A 10,139-nucleotide genomic window follows, 5' to 3' on the forward strand; every position below is an offset into this window, starting at 1 on the left:
ACAGATTAACTACTGATATGGTATTCTACAATGACTCCAGCTGGAATTTGCTAATCTCGGTGCTTCAACCCCAGCTACTGTATAAATCTGTCTGTTTACTCAGTGACAAATTAAGACACTTTCAACCCTTAGGCACCCAGACTGGGGTAATACTATATTTCCCATGGCCATACTCCCCCACACAAGTTGCATAGTCACATGAAACATGATGTAACACAAATTTTACCACACATCAGTTGGCAGAGCTTCCAAAGTGCAAATCAAATGGGTAACAAGAAAAGAGTTCATGAACCGAACAAATTGCACCACGTAAATCATGCATTGAAATTACAGAGATTACTGTATTAATAAGAAAATACTATAATTTTTATTATTTAATGTTTTCAGTAATATTGCTTATATAGATCAACTCCTTAACCTTGAGGATCCCTAAGGGCATGTGCCTACTGAGTAATCCAACACTATGCTTACTTCTAGTTTTAATGCAGGTGCTTGTACACCTGTTTCTAACATGTGGATGGCAAGTCTAATCCATTTTTCCCAAACTGGAGATGGTGTATAGCCATATCATCATAGAGTGCCATATCAGCAATTTTTGTAATAAAACATATATTTTTTCCATTTATATATTCATAAGTGTATATACTAGTTTGGAAGTCACAACTTGTAAAAGCAGAGCACTAAATTCATTCTGACACTTAGTTTCATATACTAAACTCATTTTAATGTAGAGTCAACTGTGCCAGTAATAACTTTTTAAAATCAGGTCTATATATAAAATGCTATGAAGTCACACAAGTAAATTAAGGTTTTTAAAATATATTTAAGATGCTTCCATTTAAAATTAAATTAAATTAAAAGACACTTCTCTGTCTCTGTTATGGCTTTCATGACAAAACTTATTAGAATAACCAACTGAAATCATCTCACAATGCCATTTGAAAGTGTGTGTGTGTGTGTGTGTGTGTGTGTGTGTGTGTGTGTAGTATGAGAGTTTAATGGTGCACAAGCTGCTGTAGCTATAGTGTGCCTATTCATAGGAATGTTGGAAAATAATTAAGATGAAGCCAGCTCAATTTCATTTCAGTTCAGAAACTATTTATAAACGATCATACATTCCAATTTGTTCCAATGTATTCCAAAAAACAGAAAAGTACATTAATATTTGCCTCCTCTTGATGTTGTTGTTATTTTGGTTTTTAAGAGCATTAGCAACTAAGGCCATATTGCTCTGGGAATATGTGGTGGTCATTCCCTGACCTTTCCGCATCCTCTATATTTGGTGGTCACAGGCTCGAACCCCGGTCTAATCAAGAAGCGTGTGCTACGCACTGCTGCTCCTGCCCACCTGGCTCCTCTTGAATGATATGATTTAATGTCATCGGTTCTTGGAGCTTAGCCAGAGAGCGAAATATTGAAATTCAATGTTGTTGATAGTGTGGAGAGTCAATCAAAATATGTTCGACTGTTAGATGTTCTGAGCAATGTGAACACTGAGGAGGATCATTGCTTGTGAGTAGATGGAGACGAGTATGTCCTATTCTTATCTGTGCGAGTACCACTTCTTCTCGCCACATTGTCTGAATACTTGAGTGCCAAAATTTTGGATCCTGTTTCCATTGGTTATGCCATAGCTCTGTCCACTGTGCATGGCATGCTGCTTGATTTATGATATTACAATCAGAGGCTGGAATAAGGACAGAGGTTATCTAAAGTTGATGGATTTTTAGGATATATATATCAGCCAGTTCATTTCCTTTTATGCCCGAATGTGCTGGAATCCAGCAAGTTCCCTAGTTGCTGGCAATCTTCAATTTGCAATAGTAAACACCTGATTTGGCTTAAAACAGGGTGATCCATATGAAAGGGATTTTTCACTACTCTAACTGAGCTGAGAGTGTCAGTGTAAACTAAATATTTTGCAAGTGGATGAAAAGTCAAATTTTCTAGAGCTAATTGTATTGCATATAGTTCCACTGAAAAGTTGCTGTAGTCAGGTGGAAGAGAAGAGAAGCTGATATGATAGCAGAGGGAAACACTGCTGCTGCTACAACCGTTGAATGATATCTGGAACCATTCATATATATTGGAAAGAAGTTAGCATAATTTTGAGTATAGCCAGCACAGAGTTGTTGCACATTCAGATTCAGTAGACAATTCTTTCCCAATTGGAGAAAATAAGTATCACAGATGAGTTAAGGAAAGGGGGTCCAAGGTGGGTGAGAGTAATTCTTTTAGCTGTTTCCTTTTGAGAAGAGGAACCTTATAATTCTGTGATATTTCAAGGAGCTGTAGGCCTGCTGGTCGTATTTTATTTGGTTTATTCCTACAGATATTGTGAAGTGGTGGATTAAAGAGATATGGCTGAATAGGATGCAGATAGCAACTTTGTATTTTGGCTGCATATTTAAGTAATAACATTCTTCTACAGAGGGGACTCATGGGCTTCAATATACAGACTATACGTTGGAGATATCCTATAAACACCAAGTGCAATCCCCAATGCATTGTGTTGTATAGGATCCAGTCAACGTAATACACTCCTTCAGGCAGAATCACAAACTGGAGCATCATAATCCAAATGGGATCTAATCAGTGCTCCACATAAGAGCAGCAAAGTCGTACAATCTGCTCCCCAAGACAGAGCAGATAAAGCTCTTAGCACGTTCGGCTTTTTGAGACAATTAGTACATATTGATTTAATGTGCTGAAAGAAGTTTAACTTGCTGTCAAGGATCAATCCCAAGAATCTGATATTGTTGGCAATCGGAATAATGAAATTTGATATCCAAAGTTTAGAACCTGTATGTAATTTATGTTGATTGCAACTGTTTTCTGATGGGAAAGATGATATCCGTTGATCTCAGCTCACTTTTGTACTTTTAGAGGAGCATCTGCAACTGCCATTCAATAGATCTCATGTTCTGAGAATGGCAAGAAATAGAGAGATCGTCAGTGTAAAGATACGCCTTGGAAGTATTTGGGAGTTCTTTTGTAATGGAATCAATTCTAAGGGCAAACAGGGTTGCACTCAATACTGACCCTTTGTGGTTCTCCTTCTTCCTGCGAGAATGTAGTAGAAAGGGAGTTTTGATATCGAACCTGGAAAGAGCAGCTCTGGTGAAAGTTCCTAATAAATATTGGCAGGTTGCCTTGTAGGCCAAGAGTATGAAAGTCACTGAGAATGCCAGGTAGTATCAAATGCCTTCTCTATATCTATGGAGACCATAACAGGGTGTTTGTTTTTCACAAAGGCATTGCAAATTTCAGATTCAGCCTTGATCATCAGATCTAAGGAGGACCTGTTCTGGCAAAAGCCATACTGACTATTACTATTATATCCACTGAGTAGTGGATGTTGACTTTCCATGATCCAAATGAGTCAACTGTGGATCATTTTTTCGAGAATTTTACCAAGGCAACCTGACAGAGAGATTGGCTTGTAACTATAAGGACTGGAGGTATCTTTTCCAGGTTTCAAAAAAGCCAAAACTGTAGCATGGTGCCAAGAGATTGGATAAATATTTTCCAGGAAGATTCAGTTAAAAAAAAAAGTCTAGTGGCAGTTGTAAGTTTTTGTCATCAAGGTGCTGAAACAAGACATAATATATTCCAGCGGCACTGTTGCATGTTTTAGTATCAGCTATATGGTACAACCATTTGAAAGCACATGTAATAGTTGGCATGAGTGACAGTTTCTGAGTCCTGTACTAGTTCTTTACTCTTCTTTCCTTACTGTCAAATAAAATTTACAGTCTTGCTCCACAAAAGAATATTCATTAAATGCTTCATTTATCTTGTCATGAAGATAAATGAAATTTATCTTTATATATTTCATGAAATTTCATGATATATATTTCATTACCTGTTAATTCATTTGCCATGATACAATATAAGACAGTTTCAATTTTTTTGTATTGTAGCAAATGTTAAAGTGCTGCTTCTACAGCCATCTCCACATATATAAAAAAGGAAATCTGTAGTAAAAAAAAAAAAAAAAAAAAATTACACAGAAAAATATGACATAAATATTAAATACCAAAAAGTCACAGAGAAATGAAGTATGGGCAAAACTAATTCTCCTTGGTAACTGTGATTTTTCACAAAGTGAAATAAAGTCATAACAACATTAATAAACTTCAAAAAATTAATCCCTAAACACAAACTTACATGAATTGTATTTTGCTCAATATGCCTTTCTTTAATTTTGTGAAGTCATGAAAGGTTTTCATATATGATGAATCTGCTTTCATACACTAGCAATCCAGACATTTTTCTAGGGGATGGCAATATAACAATGACAATGTATATGATTGACAGTAATTAAAAATTATGCTCAAATTTACTCAGACTCTTCACAAGAGCCTGAGAAAATTTCCACTACTTTCAGAATGTAAATGAGCTGACTACCCCACTCTGGATCCTTCAGAATGTAAAGCTCACATCATCTTTGTATAGAATAATCTAGAAACAAAACAGCAAGGTCAAATTGTGCCAAATTTTACAAGAGTATAAGATGGCTACAAAACAAAAGGAAAGTAAACTAGACAGAAGACCTGAATGAAAATTATAAGGTCCAAAATGAAGGTAGCATTGAATGATGTAAATTTACAATTTCATTCAGAAGACCTGAATGAAAATTATAAGGTCCAAAATGAAGGTAGCATTGAATGATGTAAATTTATTCAATTCAAATATATATTAAAATTCAGATACTTTTGATATGTAATTTCAATTACAGAAAACAAATGAAAACTAGCGGTGTAAAGCTGATAAAAGAAATGGAGTTTATGATAGCTCAAATCAGTTTATCTAATTAACGATTTTTTTTTTAATGAAAACTGACTTATAAAAACAATTGAACAGAATTAAACTTGAAATATACTTCAAGGTTTGCAGATTCACTTTGTTGAGTATTAAGATTTATTATATATCATTGCACAGAACAGAACGGACCCAATTATAAATTTATTAGCCCCAGTTCGGTACTCTCCCAAGGTTGTTTACTGTTGTGTTCTTTGTTTTTTTTTTTTTTTTTTTAACTTAATCAGTAAATTGGTCTATTATAAAAATAACCAAATATAAATCGTCAGTAAATGCAAACTTAAATTAACAGCAATTATGAAACAATATCAATCTAACTGACTACCAACAATAAACGTCTGAAATTTTAATGAACATTATCATCATTCAAGAAAGAAGAATGGTGCTCAATACGCAAGGTAAGAACTCGAACATCCACTTTTGAACAGCCATAAGAAAAAAAAAGGGGTGGGGAAAGCATGCCTTCAATTACATTTTAATCAAGGATTACAAAACAGTAGTACCTCACCCATAAAAACAGCTTGCTAACACATATGTGAATCTAGACTCGGAAAATCACGTAGTCACCTTACTCTGACAAGCTAAACAACCGCAACCTATAGAGAGCAGATAATAGCACGAATTTGTATAAGAAATTTGTGAGATTGTTCAAAATCGAGCATTACAAGAATTTCAACTTACGTAAAGCAATAAAACTGATGAAATCATTTTACAAGCCGTGTAGTGAAAGTTTTGTAACTGTAAGCTAAATTTTAGTTATTCGGCCACATTTCGCGTAAAATGAAATAAACCTATCAATTTCTATGTTAATTTTTAAAAAAAACAATTTTTTTAGTAAAGGGGGGGAACAAGTGTTAACATTAATATACAACTTTTATCAAAAAGAGCATCGTGGCTCAGTGGTCTAGGGGTATGATTCTCGCTTCGGGTGCGAGAGGTCCCGGGTTCAAATCCCGGCTGAGCCCACATAAATTTTATTGAAATTTTTTCTGTCGTCATTTTACAAAAGTTCCACATTAAGAATATGAAGTTTCACTTACATCATGTTAATCACATTTATATTCATTAACACTCGTTTCCAATGTTGCAGATATAAAATAATTCTGCTTCTCAGAAAAAAAAAAGAAAATTTAAAAAATTCAAACGGATTAATTAAATTCTTTTATACAAACGGATCAGTGAAATTACTTTATTTTTCCTAATATATCTACATACTTGTAGTAACTTTGAAACTTCAAAATAAGTAATAAATTACAAGTGTAGTGAAATTTTTCAGTATCATAAAAACACTATTTGCAACTTATTAATATTATTATTTTTTTTCCTTGTTTTCAAACTAGAGGATTTTTTATTTATTTATTTAAAAATTTTAAATAAATTTTATTAAATAAATAATATTAATTTTAAATATTATATAAAGAAATTATTTAATAACTTTTAGTTATTTAATTATATATATATATATATATATATATATACAGTAACCCTCGCTAATCCGGAATAATTGGGGAAGAAGGCATCGGATTAAGCGGTAATCCAGAGTAATGAAGAAAACGACAAAAAACTAAGAACACAAATCAATGCAAAATTTAATGATATAGGTCAGTGGCTTTCAACCGGGGTGCCGCAACATTCCAGGAGTGCCACATAATTTGAATTTAAGTTAAACTTATTATTTTTTAAAATCGAGTATTTATTTTATTATAAAAAGGTACATCCTTATAATTATATTATTATGATAACTATCATATAACTTTTTTATATTATATATAAGTTAGTAGTCGTGAAGAAAAAATAATAATCTATTATTATTATTTTTATTTCTATTATTAATAATATCTTGAACTGTTGCTACCTTTAAACCAAATATATATATAACAAATAGATATTTATTTAAAGTATACCCAGTATAAAATAAAATAAAATAAAATATTTCCAGTAGCTTTCGGAACTCGTGTCCCTTCGTCAACTGACAAATTTGAATACATTACAAGCAAAGTGTGGCACGTTACTCATTCGTCATTGTTGTAGCACGGACGTGTGCTGCCTTGCGCCAGTGATCATCCATCAATAAAACGGTTGTCTCCAGGATTGGATGTATACGCATGCCTTTCTGGCGATTTAATGCCTTAGGGTTGTTCATTATGTTTAGTGACTCTAGCCATAGGCGGTGGCGAAAGTGTCGCGCGTGGTCCACTATCTCAAAGTCGCGCTTGGGGTCAAGATCGTGGTTGGTAGCCCAAAAATGTTCTGCAAGCGCGGACTGGTCAGTTTCGGCAAGCCGGATTGCTCTGTCGTGTTCCGTGAGGCGATCCTGGAGACGTCTCGATGTCTCACCTACGTAGCAACTGTTACAGGCCCTACAGGTGATACGGTACACTACATTGCTGCATAAGACAGGTGTGACAGGGGTCTTCACACTGGAGACAAGTGAACGTAGGTTCCTACCTGGTAATTGTACACATTTTATGTTGTAACTTCTCAGGATCTTCGAGATACGTCCTGACACTCCTGGATAGTACGGAATGTAGGCGGATGATATGCCGACTTGCTTCGGAGGTCTTGGGTTGGAAGTAAGTTCTTGTGCCTGTAACAAGCATCTGTTTAGTACATGGGATGGATAACCGCATCTGGTTAAGTCCGCCTTCACACGGGAGATCTCGTTACGTCTAATTGTGTCGGTGCTGGAATGGCTCCAGGCCCTGGAGAACAGGGTGCGGGCAGTGCTATTGAGATGGCTTGGAGCGTGGCCGGACCCGTAGTTGGTGAATTGACCGCACCACATGGGTTTGCGGTATACTGAGGTCTCTAGATGTGGGCCTACGCGATGCACTAGCACGTCCAGAAACGGGAGCGAACCGTCCACCTCTGATTCTACGGTAAACTTGATGAAATTGGATAGAGAGTTGAGGTATTCTAGTAGTACGGTTTCAGAACCACGTGGTATTATGGTAAAAATATCGCCGACATATCTACACCACGTTGTAATAGGTGTAGGTGGGTTCTGGTGTATCTGCTTCTCCAGATCTTCCATGGCGATGTTAGCTACTACGGAACTGACAGGGGCACCCATAGCAGTGCCATGTACTTGTTTGTAGAGTGAGTCTTCAAAGGTGAAGATGCTGCTAGAGAGGCATAGGTTGAGGGCGGTACAGATGTCATCAGTGGATAGTGACGTCCGATATTTTTACCATAATACCACGTGGTTCTGAAACCGTACTACTAGAATACCTCAACTCTCTATCCAATTTCATCAAGTTTACCGTAGAATCAGAGGTGGACGGTTCGCTCCCGTTTCAGGACGTGCTAGTGCATCGCGTAGGCCCACATCTAGAGACCTCAGTATACCGCAAACCCATGTGGTGCGGTCAATTCACCAACTACGGGTCCGGCCACGCTCCAAGCCATCTCAATAGCACTGCCCGCACCCTGTTCTCCAGGGCCTGGAGCCATTCCAGCACCGACACAATTAGACGTAACGAGATCTCCCGTGTGAAGGCGGACTTAACCAGATGCGGTTATCCATCCCATGTACTAAACAGATGCTTGTTACAGGCACAAGAACTTACTTCCAACCCAAGACCTCCGAAGCAAGTCGGCATATCATCCGCCTACATTCCGTACTATCCAGGAGTGTCAGGACGTATCTCGAAGATCCTGAGAAGTTACAACATAAAATGTGTACAATTACCAGGTAGGAACCTACGTTCACTTGTCTCCAGTGTGAAGACCCCTGTCACACCTGTCTTACGCAGCAATGTAGTGTACCGTATCACCTGTAGGGCCTGTAACAGTTGCTACGTAGGTGAGACATCGAGACGTCTCCAGGATCGCCTCACGGAACACGACAGAGCAATCCGGCTTGCCGAAACTGACCAGTCCGCGCTTGCAGAACATTTTTGGGCTACCAACCACGATCTTGACCCCAAGCGCGACTTTGAGATAGTGGACCACGCGCGACACTTTCGCCACCGCCTATGGCTAGAGTCACTAAACATAATGAACAACCCTAAGGCATTAAATCGCCAGAAAGGCATGCGTATACATCCAATCCTGGAGACAACCGTTTTATTGATGGATGATCACTGGCGCAAGGCAGCACACGTCCGTGCTACAACAATGACGAATGAGTAACGTGCCACACTTTGCTTGTAATGTATTCAAATTTGTCAGTTGACGAAGGGACACGAGTTCCGAAAGCTACTGGAAATATTTTATTTTATTTTATTTTATACTGGGTATACTTTAAATAAATATCTATTTGTTAAACTATGGACCCCAGTACTCCAGGCCCATTTGTCACTAAATATATATATATATATACACACACACACACACACACACACACAGAGAGATTCGGATCTAACAGGGATAAAATTGAGTAGGCGTGCCACAAAATAAAATAAATTACTTAAGGGTGCCATTATGAATTACTTAAGGCTGCCACCCATAATTAGAGCAGTTATTTAAAAACTATAAAAAGAAAATGCATTTATCTTTCGATGAATGTACGTGTACAGTATTGCCCTCTTATTTATCAGGTGGCGTTGGCATCGCATGCCAGCGCTACCTGATCGTTGCTGTGAATACAAGCAAACGTCTCTCTTCTTCCAGCAACACTTTTGGCTTTTTTGATGTCTGTCTATTATTATTATTATTATTATTATTATTATTATTATTATTATTGTGCAATGAAGCCTGAGGCTTATGCTGCAGTAGCCAAAAAAAAAAAAAAAAAAAATTCTGAATTACCCTGAGAGAGAGAGTCAGAAGTAGAAGGGAATCACCAAGAAAAATAAGAATGATGATATTCAGCTCAGGACCCTGGGTGTGCCAAGCCCAAATTCCCCAGATGTGAGCCCCTGTTTGATATACTGCTTTTATAACTTCCCACATCAAAATTTAGCGAAACTGCCTTTAAAGATTCTTTGTTTTTTAATATCTGACACAGTCTCTTGGCCAATACAAAATTCTTCAGCATTTTTTTTTTTTTCAGGAACATTTTGAAGTTATTCTATCACTTTAAGATGTTAATGATATTAAAAAGTGTTTTCTTTTTATTCCACTTTTCAATTCTTTAGCACACATAATTACACCGATGAGCCAAAACATTATGACCAGCGAGTCGTTATGCAAATCGAAGAAACTGCAGGTGAACTACGGCGCGTGCGCGATAGTTCACCTGCAGTGCGCGACACTAGAAAAAAAACATGATACTGAGCTCCGTTAATCATCGGTACTCTTGTAACACTTGTCCGCTGCCTTTCCCTTTAGATGGGCAAGGGAGCCGACTTAAGCGAATTTGACAAAGGCCA

The 10,139-nt window shown here is 37.0% G+C and overlaps 1 protein-coding gene and 1 non-coding gene across 2 annotated transcripts in view; one reads left to right on the plus strand and one right to left on the minus strand.

Annotated features, from left to right (window-relative positions):
• Positions 1-5,444, minus strand: part of LOC150077243 (reactive oxygen species modulator 1) — a 59,718-nt gene extending 54,274 nt beyond the window's left edge. The window contains exon 1 of the mRNA XM_090386273.1: positions 5,333-5,444. The gene's annotated coding sequence lies outside the window, so the exon portion shown is untranslated. The remainder of the gene's footprint in view (positions 1-5,332) is intronic.
• A 273-nt stretch (positions 5,445-5,717) lies between these two features.
• On the plus strand, positions 5,718-5,789 carry TRNAP-CGG (transfer RNA proline (anticodon CGG)). Its single transcript has one exon. It is a non-coding gene; the product is annotated as a tRNA-Pro (tRNA).
• Positions 5,790-10,139: the final 4,350 nt, after the last annotated feature.

The sequence above is a fragment of the Mastigoproctus giganteus genome, chromosome 12 (assembly GCF_048544385.1).
Source record: "Mastigoproctus giganteus isolate SK-2022 chromosome 12, ASM4854438v1, whole genome shotgun sequence".
NCBI lineage: Eukaryota > Metazoa > Arthropoda > Arachnida > Uropygi > Thelyphonidae > Mastigoproctus > Mastigoproctus giganteus.